Source organism: Bos javanicus, chromosome 2 (genome assembly GCF_032452875.1).
Source record: "Bos javanicus breed banteng chromosome 2, ARS-OSU_banteng_1.0, whole genome shotgun sequence".
In the NCBI taxonomy this organism is placed as follows: Eukaryota; Metazoa; Chordata; class Mammalia; order Artiodactyla; family Bovidae; genus Bos; species Bos javanicus.
The window spans coordinates 52405360-52419101 of record NC_083869.1 but is presented as its reverse complement, the minus strand read 5'-3'; the positions used below and the strand labels follow the sequence as shown (position 1 = coordinate 52419101).

Below are 13742 nucleotides of genomic sequence, written 5' to 3'. Positions count from 1 at the left end.
AAAATATTGAGTTTGGTTCAGAGAGACCTTTGATGCTCCAGTTTTCTTGTGATTCAATAGTTCTAGAAAATACATAGGTTTATTTCCAGTTCACACATGCTCATTAAATCATTTTAAGTGAATTTAGTTAACAGGTCTGAAAACATTAATTTATTATTAGTAGCTGTTAGTATTAATTTATAATATTATGTTCTATGCACATTAATACTGTACAGCATGATTTCCTACTTACTATTGAGTTCAACAGCCTACACAAAAGGATATTTTCCTAAAAAATTCTGGTTACAGAAGCAAATAGAAGCATATTTACACACTCTAGGGGAGAGCAAAATTTCAAAAATTCCCCAAACAAAAACTTCCACATGATATCACAGTCCTTATTTTGACCTTTTTAGTTTAAGCTAAAAGAGATGCTTAAGATGTTTTTCAGGTTAAGCTAAAAAAGATGTTAAGCTAAGAGATACTTCTCTTTAGATTATTTCCCTTAGTGTAAGAAAGCCCAATACTAAAAGGTGATAACTATATTAATTTCCATAAATAGGATCTTTAAGGTTTGATTACCAAAGAAATTACCATATACCATTATGGAATGATAATATATTACACACTCCCCAAGTAAAAGACCAAATTTACTTCAACCACCCCCACTCAAAAAAAAAAATCTTTATTCAGTCATGAAGTCCTTGGAATCACAGCAGGGCTTGATGCCATATTGGTGTCACATTCTGCCAGCAATCCAAATAGGCCAGCCTTCTTTTTCAACTTCTTTGTCTACTAGTGCATCACTGGACCCAGCAGGCAGTTCACCCAGACAATTTCAATAACGGATTTTGGCTCTCTGTGGATAACAGATGAAAATCTTTACGAAGTATCCAGTTTGTCTTATAGCTGAGAGATCTGAACCTGATGCAGATGTCACATCTAAATTCTTGAACAGATTTTTATCATCAGTGCCACCTATAAAACAAGACAGTGTCACCAACAGCATTGTCCTGGAGAACATCTATTTCAGTAATGCTAATAAGCTTTCTGTATTACAACTGACAGTCATTTATTTGCCTAAAACAGAGATCAGCAAACCAGAGCCCATGGCCCAACATTTAGCCCACTGCCTGTTCTTACATAGTCATGATCTAAGAATGGATTTTATATTTTTTAGTGACTTTAAAAAAAAATGTTTAATGATTAATATTTTGAGACATGTGAAAATTACATGAAATTCTAATTTCAGTCTCCATAAATAAAACTGCATTGCAACATAGCTACTCATTCATTCATGTATTTAGCTGCTTTCACACTATAATGGCACCTTAACAGAGACCATAATCAACCATAAATCCTAAAATATTTACTCCCTGGTGCTTTGAAAAGAAGTCTGCTGACCCCTGGCCTAGAGAATATTTAGTGGGTAGGTAATATGAATCTAGTTTCTTTGCCTTACTTCCATCCATTGGTTTAACAAGTATTCCTTCGATAGGTCTATCATTCCAGTGCAGAGAGCTAACTATGGTCACTCTGCTCCCCACTTTGGCCCAGTCTTGCCTCTATACAAAGGCCCGACAAGGCCCTTGGGCAGGAAGAAGACAAGCTCAACTTCAGGTCAAATTCTAGTTCTCCAAAGTTGTCCTTGTCTGTATCCCCATGTTTCCTGGTTCTACATTTTTGCCATATATCCACCATTCCCATAATAGGCTCCCTGTATGGACACCACTCTTAAAAAGTCTGTATTTCCTACCAGAGACTCTAAGGTAGTAGTCTGAGTCACAGCATTCTTTGATTTGCCAGCCGATTACCAGTTCTACCCCTGCCCTAGCAGCCACAGGTAACATGAATTTGTTTGGGGCCCTTGTGAACATTTTGCATACTTCTTCAACCTCCTGGGTTCCATTCTTCTTCCTGATCATGAATGCCCATGGAGTTCATTATTTTCCTTCTACATTCAAACCTTTGGCCTATAAATCTATGACTTCAACCTTACCAACGGGCTTGTCATTCTACCTCTTGAGCTCAGTTCATACAATAACCAAACACAGGAGTATAACACAACAAAAAGACTCTATACAGGTGGATCTCCCAACATAGGACTACCCACCCCTTATTTTAGGAACTGGCACAAAAAAAGTATCTATTAGTATCACTCCCAAGCAGCATCCAGAACATCCCTTCCCTTTTTCCCTCCACCATTGCTGGTTGGCCCAAAGTTTCTATACCTGCTTCATCTGAGAGTTACTCACCACACTTTATATACACCTGGGGTCTGAAGGATACCTGCATCTCAAGTACTGCTTCAGAATGCCTCTCTTGCTTATATTAAAGCTTTACCTAAAACACTGTAAAGCAACTGTACTCCAATAAAAATTAACATTATTAAAAAAAAGCTTTAGCATTCCTATTTCTATTACAAGCAAAAAAAGGGGGCCTCTTGCCACTGGGACTGCAATGAAGTAATGATTTTGGCTAGACTTCCAGGAGTCAGAATATAATTCCCTACAGAAAGATGTTAATAATCCAAAACAAGGCTATGCCCATAGTATTAATGGCACTATAGAACCCATCTCTAATGCATATTATATTGTTGCAATTAACTAATTCACAAACACATTCATAAGCTGTGGACTGACCATCTAAAAACTAGCTATGAAATGTCAGGAAGACTTTACAGTAGACAAATTAGCCTAGAGTGAAGACTTCAGAGAAAATGGCAGTTTATTTTCAGGAAAGGGGATTTCACTGCAATCCTGAAGAAACCTGCCATGGTGAACAGCTCTTAAAACTGCATGAATAGCTCACAACCAAAAGAGTGGTGTCAAGAATGAATACACTGATGCAATCACCATTAACCATTATCTCAATTCTGAGTAGCAACAATCTAGGTAGCATCAATCTTAAATAAAAATGAAAATCTTTTTTAAAAACACACACAGGAAACTTCTGCCTGCTTGGAGAATGACAAGAATGCCAACCAGTGACATATCCTTACAACTAGAAAAAGAAACTAGAGGTAAGTAGTCCATATTCCAAAGGAATATGCAAAATATTACAACTTTAGAACTTTCACTTGATGAATCTAGCCTAATTTCCTTAAACAGTTCCCAAACTTCCTAGCATCAAGACTCTGTGCACTATTGAAAATTGAGGACTCCAAGAGTTTTTTTTGTTAATATCAGTTATAATTATCAGTGTTTACTATTATTAAGAATTAAAGGAGAAAATTTTAACTACTGATTCATCTTAAATTTTTTAAGCTTGACTTATAATTTAAAAATGTATATATGAGATACCACACAATTAAGCTGATTCTCCCATCCATGGACTCAGGCTGTTTCCAATTTTTCACTATTATAAAATGAAATCATAGATATGTAAATATTAACAAGAAAAAAAAAGGGTTGCTCTATAGTGTTAATGGGAAGAAAATCAGGTAATAAAATAGCATTTAGAGTTTACAGTCTTTTTTTTAGTTAAAAAAATGCAACATTAAATAAATGTTTTATTAAAGCACTTGTTTCAGTGAACTGCTAGTATCTGAAAATGCAGACATCTATCTCATCTCTTATCAAGGCTGAGTTTCTGCAGAGTGGAAAATGCTTATTCATATATACTCTACAAATATCTGTTGGATGAAACAAATTATTTTCCATTTCTAGAATGTGCAAGACAATGATTAAGTTCCAATTTTGTACAAAAATATGCTCTGCTTTCCTCTGAGTGATTCATTTTAAAATTTTAGTGACACGTTAATATGAGAATATACTTTTGAAAAATTACTATACAAAAAAACCTTAGCATTAAAAATGACATAGCTTTACAACTTTTGCAAATTTCTTTCATGTTTAACCTAATAGAGGACAGCTGGATTCTCTTATCTGCTTCTACATACAATCTGTTGTGATACCTGCTTTGACTGAACTATATGAAAACAGCCCCACACAAGTATGCAGTGAGAAAAAAGGAAGTATATGGATATTCTTTGATACTACACCAAAACTTGACAAGTAGAAGAGTTTGTGGGCTAGCTGTAATATGAAATTGAATATCACATAAGTTTTCTGTATTCTGTTACATGCTTTCTATAAGGGTCTTTTACCATAATTTTGGAATATTGATCACTTTGAAAATATTGTTTCATTGAGTTATTGTTGTTCAGTCACCCAGTCATGTCCAATTCTTTGCAAACCCATGGACTACAGCACACCAGGCCTCCCTGTCCCTCACATTCTCCTGAATTTTGCCCAAGTTCATGTCCATTGAGTTATATAAACATTGAAGATCCTGATATAACACAACAGCAAAAATTCACATTCATAACATCACCACCCATCCCACTGCAAAACTCTAAGTACTGAGAAGCTGTCAAGAACACAGCACCTGATGTAAGATTTCCAAAATTTTAATTTTCCCTAGAAAGTTAAAATTTTATCATCAGCAACAAATATTGTCGACTGTTTTTCCCTGAAGTGAACAAAAGATCACTTTATTCATTTTCAAGAAAATGACTGCCAGATATCTAGGTCTAAATAATCATGGTTTGTCTGGTATTCGACCTTTCAAGCAAAAATGATATTTCATGTAAAATATGGCTAATTCAGCTTGCAACTCAGAAGAATACTTAAGGGTTTTCCTTGAGATAAAATACTCTGGATATACAGCAGAAGTGCCTTTTGCGTATTTCCTATCTCATCATATATAGAGACAGAATATAAAACCATCACATATGAAATATCAAACATATATAAAATACTCAAACATCATATATAGAATATTAAAACAATGCACTCAAGGATCAAAATTTAATAAAACTAATAATTTTTAGTGCTTCATTAAGGACACTCAAGTAAAATTGGCTTTTTTGAGTTTTTGTTTTGGGTTTTTTTTTTTTTAAACCATGAATGGATAGCAGTGAAGAATATGATGATTACTAGTAGAGTCTGGTGTCACTGACATTTAATATCTACTAAGATATTCAGTTTTACCTAGTACTATTTACTATTTACCTACTAAGTGAACTCTGGGAGTTGGTGATGAACAGGGAGACCTGGCGTGCTGCAATTCATGGCGTCACAAAGAGTCGGACATGACTGAGCAGCAGAACTGAACTGAACTGATTTTACCTACTACCTACTACTAGTATCAGCAGAGCAAATGTAAAAACAGTGGAAAAGGAAAAAGTTACTACTACCATAAAGATAATTTTAACCTAATGGATCCCCCTGAAAGGGTCCCAGTGACTGACCAACAGGCTTACACACCACAACTTGTGGACTACTGCTGTCTTAAGAAAACACTGAAAGCTAATGAATGATAACTTGCTATCTTCAAATCCATAGTAAATGCCCTCCAACATAAAAAATACACTAAATACCTGTATGACTTATTTCCTTTTAACTCAAAATTGGTCCAATTTGTTCTGAAAGTGAAATAATAATATAAATAACAGTAGTGATTAACATGTAATGACCTCTGACAGGTATTATGTCATTTAATCCTCGTAACTCTTATCAATTCTCTGACCTTCACGTCACAGATGAGGAAGCCTGAAGTGCAGAGAACTAACGCCACACTTCCAAAGTGTCAATAATTACCAGTATTTATGGATTCTGGCTTTACTTGTGGCTCAGCTGGTAAAGAATCCACCTGTAATGCTGGGAAGATCCCCTGGACAAGGGAAAGGCTACCCATTCCAGTATTCTGGCCTGGAGAATTCCATGGACTGTAAAGTCCATGGGGTCACAGAGCTGGACACTACTAAGCAGCTTTAACTCCAATACTTTGGACACCTCATGCGAAGAGTTGACTCACTGGAAAAGACCCTGATGCTGGGAGGGACTGTGGGCAGGAGGAGAAGGGGACAACAGAGGATGAGATGGCTGGATGGCATCACCGGCTTGATGCACTTGAGTTTGAGTGAACTCCGGGAGTTGGTGATGGACAGGGAGGCCTGGCGTGCTGCGATTCATGGGGTTGCAAAGAGTCGGACACGACTAAGCGACTGAACTGAACTGAAGCAGCTTTCACTTTTACTTTAAGTATTTTGCTTACCTCATATTAGTCTTAACAACCTTTTTATTATCCCTTTTTTCCTTAACTCTTTATACTTTAATACCACTTTACAGATGAAACTTGTAATCAAAAAAGTAAAGTATCCTGCCCAAGGTGACCCAACTGTTAGATATCTATATTTAAATCCAAGTCTGTCTCACTCCTAAGAGTACAGTACACATTCCGCTTTCCTATACCAATTATCAACATATCCTTTGCATATAAATAGACTGATGATTACAAAAGTCTTATATAGTTTTAAACAAGACAACTGAGCAAGGCCTCTATTTGTAATAATTCTTGCTAATTGACTATTTCTGTCATAAACTAGAACAAAGTCTACTTCCCTTTAAAATAGTATATGATCCAGATAATAGTTCACTAATTCACATTATTAGACACTTAGCTGTGAACAGGACAATAAATCAATACTGATAAGCTTTCTCCTAAAAAAAAAAAAAAAAATACTCAATACATTCAGCTGATATTATTTCAGTATTACAGATGAAAAACCTGAAACCCAGAGAAGTAACTAACTTCCCCCAAAGACATGTTGTTCACAAATGGTACAGTCAAAATCAGTCTGGACTGACCCTGAAGCCTAAACTCTTAACTACATGGCCTGCATATATTAAAGAAGGCAATGACCTAGGAATTGTTCACAAGGTCTGTATACAGAGCTTGCTGATATCGTAACAACTCTAACCAAGGCAATCAACATATGAATCATCTTGCATCTCAAAGATCAACATATGAAAAGGAAGCTGGTGCATGCTGAAAATAAAAAGCCATGTTCTAAGGTGCTTTCAGTAAAGCATCTATAGGTAATGTTGAAGAAAGGAATAAAATTCAGTTACAGTAATGCTGAAGAAAGAAATAAAACTCAGTTACAGAGGTGTCAGATAGCACACATCTCTGTGGCTAAAATAAGCCTACCTCTGTTTCAAAACAAAACAACAACAAAAAATGGCCTAGAGGACAGCCACAGGCTACCTACAGATTGCACAACTTTCAGATGCCAGGAACCCAGGAATGCTGCAAACCTCAGTAAACGGCAGCAGAAATCATTACCCTAAGACACTAAACTCTAATCAATCAGAAAAATTTTAATTTCAAGTTATAATTTGCAAAAGTCAAGGGTTATGGCCCAATGTTTGTTTCTATTTCAAGGGCTTACAGTACAAACTGTTGCTTAATATTAAACCCCAAGGCGGAAAGGAATAGAATCAAGGTTTATCCAGCTCAATTCACCTTCACAACTTGTTTTAAGAACTTGCAGAAATACAAACATCTTGAGCTTGGACAGAGGAATGTGGCTTTAATTTCAAGCCCATTGTATTCTTAAGGAGTCCCCACACACACTTGACATTTGACAGGAAGGTGACAAAATGGAAGGCTGTGGTGTACCACCTAAAAGGGCAGGCATTACAGGCAAGAGATGAGCAATTACACTTGTCAAAGAATACCATATTCTGGGTTCCCTCTGTGGCAAAGATAAAAAAAAATTACAGAGCAAACCTTACCTCCTCCATCAATGATTCCCAGCATGACCAAAAAGAATCAGAATCTAGTAATGTAAAACCAGCTGACAGATATATAGAATGAAAAAAAAAAAAAAAATCAAGATTGAGGTCATGTCCCTTGACATGCATCATTTACACTAAGGATCCCCTCACTTATCTGAATTAATTTCATGTACCTCATTTCATTCAGATAATTGAAGTTTTCCTCTTAAAAGTTGTAAAGTGTTTACCTCAACATAATTAGTAAACTGTCCACTTAAAAATACCACTACAAAAATTACCACCCCCTCCTCTCTACATTACACATATACTTCACCATCATTAAAAGTATGAGATTTTGGCCTTCACGGGAAATTTAGTTCAAAACTCCTCTTTAAAAAATTAGCACAAGAAATTCTACAAGAAAAGTTATGGTCATTACCTTTTTAATAAGTGTCTGCCTTACTTGTTACAGACATGGTAATTTGGATACGCAATACATGACTACTGTTCTGAAACCATATTAAAGGTTTTAGACTACTAAAGAGTTTGATGACTTGCCTCAATACAATAACTGGGATTGTACGGAGAACAAAATCAAAGAGGTCTCTCTTTTTTATGAGCAGGCATTTAAGGGCCTTTTAACGAGAATTTACTCTACAGTATATAATTACTAATGAACAAAAATAGGGCCATTAAATTCACTTCTTTATAGTGCCATAAAACTTCTATTTGTAAGAAATAAAATATATACATTTAATCAAACTCAAGAAAACTCTAAGTGAGCAACACCTAACAATACATAGTAAAAACTATATACTTTTTCTTCTTAAATAAATTTCCTGCCAGATGACTGTGACTAATTTTGTATGTGGATATGCTTATAATTTAAAATACACAGACTCTCTGGTACTAATGATGGCAATGAAATGTCTGAACTTCTTATATGAATTCTCAATTTCTATATGAACACTGGTTTCCAATACTGATAACAGACTTACTGTTGATTACATCCAATCGATATTTGTATACTGTCTATCACCTGCTATGTGTCAGGCACTGCAGTAAGTGCTGAGGACACTGTCAGGAACAGCACAAATTCAGTCCCAACACTCGAGGAATATAGAGTCTAGAAGGAAAGAAAGATAATGAAAAAACACACTATGGGAAACTTGGTGGAATAACAGATACTTGGTCAAATGAAAGCTCAAAACTGCAAGAAGATCTGGGTAGAAAATCAAGCACTTGAAAAGAATTAGCTACCACTAAAATCTGATAAAAATAAACCAGTAACTAACTCAGCTAAGAAGACAGAGAACCAAGAGCAAAACAGTCAGGAAGTAATGAGTATGTGACCAGGGTGTTCTAGTATCAGATGCAAATGAAAAGCTGACCCTCAAAAAAGTTGAAATTATAGCAGCCAAAGAGCCCAGCTCTCAGCTGTCCTGTTCTCAGTATCTGACAAGTCAATACAGTGAGTGTGAGCCTAAGAAGCAGAATCAAAGCATTCTGACTCTGCTAGCTCTGTCATGGTTGAAGCAGGACCCCAACCATCCACCATGGATAAGACCAGGCCCCAGTTCCAAGGGAAGAGAGGACAGCAAGGAGACAGAGACGGTCAAGCAGGAGAGTTCTTGAGCAGGCTCAAGACAAGGTTCAGGTCCGCAGACGATATGAACTACACAAAAGAATAATACAAGAAACACATCAACTCTATGGACTATTCAACAGCAAGGAAAGACTGTGGAATCGCTTTACTTTTAAAAATAAATACTCACAATTATATTCTTAAATCTAAAAGCCTTAAGTGTGACCTTCAAGAGTGGGAGAAAAGGACTAGACATTCTTACTAATTCTTACCAATTGTCTGATTCTATAACCTAACTCCATCTAAATCTATATTTATAGTCTACATGCTTTACATATACTTCCCCAAGATGTTTATGGCATATGTTTCAAAATTCCTCATGAGTAAAAGCGTTTTTCAAAATGAGAATCTCATAGTCAAATTGAGTATGTGCAAAGGATATAAGAAGACATCATATCTCAGTAAGCAATGGATGCTCAGGGCACTGGAATAATTCCAGATTTCACTTCCTGAAGGGGCTGAGGATCTTAAGATATTTTCAGTCTTAAAAATCAGTTCAAAAACTGGGTAGAAAAGACAGAACGAGGAGTGGACAGGCCAGGTAGCCTGGTTCTGACACAGGAACCAGCAATGACAGAAGAGGAATTATTTGCTCCCTATAAATTAAGCACCATCATACTCTACTACTGGAGGAGGAAATGGCAACCCATTCTAGTATTCTTGGCTGGAGAATTCCATGGACAGAGGAGTTCATGGGGTCGCAAAGAGTCAGACACGACTTGAGCGACTAACACATACACAACACATACATACACTCTACTATACAACTGTTTTTAGTAACAGTGTCAGGAGAGAGGAAAAAGTGCATGTAGTCCAAAGATGATGTCCCTGTGAAGACTATTATTTATATAATTCAACATACTCAAACAGAAATAACACTATGGAAACAGCCTTGCATTTGCCCAAACATTATTTGCCAAGGCTATTCAAATGGTGGAGTGGTGCTACTCTCCAAAAGAAACGCTTGAAAATTTTCCTCATTTTTTTTTAAATAAACAAAACATTATAATAATCTATTAAAGAAAGAAAATATAAGTCTAAGAGAAAAAGAAAATATAGTGGGGTCTTGGTATTTTTGTTTTTATTTGGGGTTTTTGCTTTATTTTTTCTGTATATCCATCACGAAGCACATCACATCAGCCAAAAACTGTTTAAAGTATCATTTAAAGACAGCTTGTAAAGGCAGTCTGAACTCTGAAAGTCATGTTGCTTCCAGGAGTCTATATACTGAAAAATATATCTTTATAAAGTGAAACGAAGGTGGCCTTAAAATGTGGCCTATGGTAACAATCAGGATCATTCAATTCACAATTTTCAAACTTTGCTCCAGTAGAAAAACTGCATTATTTTAGCTCTAAGTGGTGTCCTATCAAAAAGTTTAAGTAACACTGTGTTTCCCCAATTTCACAGTGGATAACATATATTAAAGAATAAAATTCTCAATGTTAAGCTTTTTCCTCAAATTTTCTAAAATATTATTAGATACATGCTATCTCTTTCAGTATTGGAATTAAGCCTAACAGAGTATCTGATTCAACACAAAAACGGAAATGAGATATTTCAAGTTTATAATATCATCATTCATGACTTCCAGACACTCTGCTACCTTCTTAAGTTTGATTAAGCCCAACAAAACCACAAGCATTTACAAAGGACCCACTACACTTGACATGAAGCGTACACAGATGAATAAAACACAGTCCATCTTACAGGAAGCCCCCACCAGGGAAAGTGCACACAAGCCAAAAAGTCTCTACTAAATGCCTGCAGTAAACACTGGAGTGGGAGATGCACATTCACCCCAGGCCAGTAAGAACTTCCAGACTTCTGCGTTGAGGACCACTAAGAAAAGGGATGCTGAGGATGCTGGAATTCAATGACTACATGCGTACAGACCTTTCTTCTCTATTATATCAAGTTTACATACATCATAACTCTAGGATTCTTGAAATGCCAATCTCCTGGAATTGACACAGACTACCTGAATCAAGAACATGAATGAACATTCTTGAAATGAAAATAGTTACTAAATTCAAACAAACTGGAAATTACTGTTTCAATTGGTAAAATGTACACTCTCCTTAAATATAATTTGTATCTAATGAGTCCAAATCACAGACTAAAGCCTATACCCAAAATATGGGGAAAAAATTAAAAGTTAGTAATTTTTTGGCTTTTAAGACATCAAACTCAAAACAAATTTTGGTACAAAAATATCCATTGGGGAGGTCTAAAGTATCTACTTAAGTGTTCAGTTAAATCAACTAGTTCTCTTTAGTTCATGTTAAATCTCTTCAGGGAATCTGGATTACTTTCTCTCTGCAAAATAATGACGCTGGATTAAATTAATAATAAATAACTAACAATCAGCTGTTAAAGTTCCTCACAAACAGAAAATTCTGTACTTCTGCAGTCCGTGAAATTAAGACGTCAACATGGTTTCAAAATAAGAGTAAAGAAGCCTTAACTGCTCAAAGTGGTAATGCTATAAACATCAGTTTCCTACCTTATCTTAGTATCAAGGTTCAGATTTTACCTATCCAGTTTTCAAGTTCGTCAAAGAAAGTTTCATGATTCAAAGGGTACTCCTCCCACCCTCTATACTAAAACTGCTTCTTTAAAACAAGATCCTAAGGAAAATGCATAATGAAAGGCAGTGCGAGCTGAGGAGACTATTCCACACCAAACCTGGAACGCACTAATTACAATTCAGTATTGCACTTTGTATGTAAGTTCCTACATGAAACTCCCGCCATGCTTTAGCTTAAGGTTAAACAGGTTAATAGAATCCAATAAAATGGCTCTATTGAATTATACTGGATTTCTTTGCAGCAGCTCCTTTACCTGACCATTCTGTTGAACTTTAAAATCAACTTCAGGGGTAGCACCCAGGAACCAAGGTGAGCCACGGCTCACGGGGGCTGCACTCTGCAACCCACATCATGTGGAAAATCACCGTCAACGCACGTTTTCCACTTCAAACTGTGATACGGTGGAGGAAAAAGTGCATAGCCTTCTCTTTGAACCTCCCATCATATTGCCTCCAGGCGCTAACTTAAGAATTATCTCGAAGATAATCTAATGCAGTACAGTTCTCAGAAGACTCTATAAAGTTGCCTTCGCCAGAGAGGAGAGGGAAGAAAAAAAAAACCTCGCCCGAAACTAAAGGTTAAATTACTATAGTACTGCAACTTCGCTGTTGGGTACGTGTCTGGATTTACAGGATTAATTCCGGGGACATTTCCACCAGTACAAACTGCCTGGATCCCGATTAAAACAAAGTGTATGCTGGATCCTCATAGGAGAGAAGTGGCGGGGGTGCACAGAGTGAGTGAGGTCGTAAGTCTCTGCAGACTAAGTAAGGGGCTCCTGAGGTCAGGAAAGTGAGGGCGATAATTGGGCCAGACGCAAAGGGTCCTTCAGGCAGGCCTACGGGCGCGCGGCGCGAAGGACCACCGGCCCGGCAGTCTCAAGATCGGCGAGGAGGGCCCTACGGCCGAGCCCAGGAACCTGGCCTCCTCCCAGCCAGAAGGCGACGTGCCCCCACCCACTCCCGCGGGCAGAGCGAAGAGGCGGCAGCGGCGCGCCGAGCTGCGGGAAGCCGGCCCGCAAAAAACGCAGAACCCAAGAAAAGGGAGTCAGAAAATGGCCAGTGTGCAGCAGGACTGAGACGCTGCTGCCCGGCTCAGGGCGCGCGGCGGACCGCGACACCGCCAGCGCAGCGCGTGCGCCCGGGAAGCACACCGCCCGCGCGGCCCTCAGCTCCGCCCCACCCCTCCCCCGGCTCCCTGCGCCGCCGCCGCCGCCAAAACCCCTCTGGGAACTCCGAGCCGCGCGGCCCCGCGAGGCGGGCGCCTTGGAGCGGAGGGGAGGGGCTGCGCTCCCCGCCTCCCCGCCGGCCCGCGCGGCTCCCCAGCCCGGAGCCTACTCACCTCCTCCTCCTCCTCCTAGTCTCTCCCTCCTGGCCACCGGCGCGGCCCAGCCGGCGACGCGCTGACGCCGGGCCCCTCCCCCGCGGCCGCAGCCGCCGCCGCCGCCGCCCCGCCCGGCCCGCGGCCGCAGCGGCCTCGGGGCGCGTCAGGCGCATGCCCCGCCCACTGGGTCCGCCCACGCGCTCAAGACTCCGCCTCCTGCGCTGCCGGGACGCTGCCCGCCCCTGACTCAGCGGCCGCTCCCGCCCTCTGGAGATTAGCACATGTGGGCTCTCGACCCCCGCACCGCTTTTTACCTGTTCACTGCCCGAGGACCTCGCTTTTCCGCCCACCTCCCCACCTTTCCCATCGCTGGTCCGCACCCCTGTCTTCCCCTTAAGGTTTTTAGTACTCTTTCCTCAACCCCTAGTCTGGTTGTAAGCTCTCATGCCTTCTTTTCTTTCTAGAAGATCTTCGCTGCTCACTAGGTCAGCCTCAGTTTGCAGTTTCTTGCCAGTCCCTTCCCTCCTGGTCCCCGTTCCTCTCCCCTGCCTGCTGGAGCCTCAGGGTCCCCGCACATCCTGGACTTCTTCCCTGCTACCGCTACCTGCTGTGCAGCTCGCACCTCCTGAGCGCCTGCTC

General features: G+C 39.2%; 1 protein-coding gene across 4 annotated transcripts in view; it reads right to left on the bottom strand.

Moving 5' to 3' along the window:
• The window catches only part of GTDC1 (glycosyltransferase like domain containing 1), a 504344-nt gene extending 491142 nt beyond the window's left edge, over positions 1 to 13202 (bottom strand). For 2 of the 4 annotated variants that reach the window (XM_061438708.1, XM_061438717.1), the window contains exon 1: positions 13122 to 13202. The gene's annotated coding sequence lies outside the window, so the exon portion shown is untranslated. The remainder of the gene's footprint in view (positions 1 to 13121) is intronic. The other 2 variants (XM_061438629.1, XM_061438637.1) reach the window with 2 other exon arrangements.
• Positions 13203 to 13742: the final 540 nt, after the last annotated feature.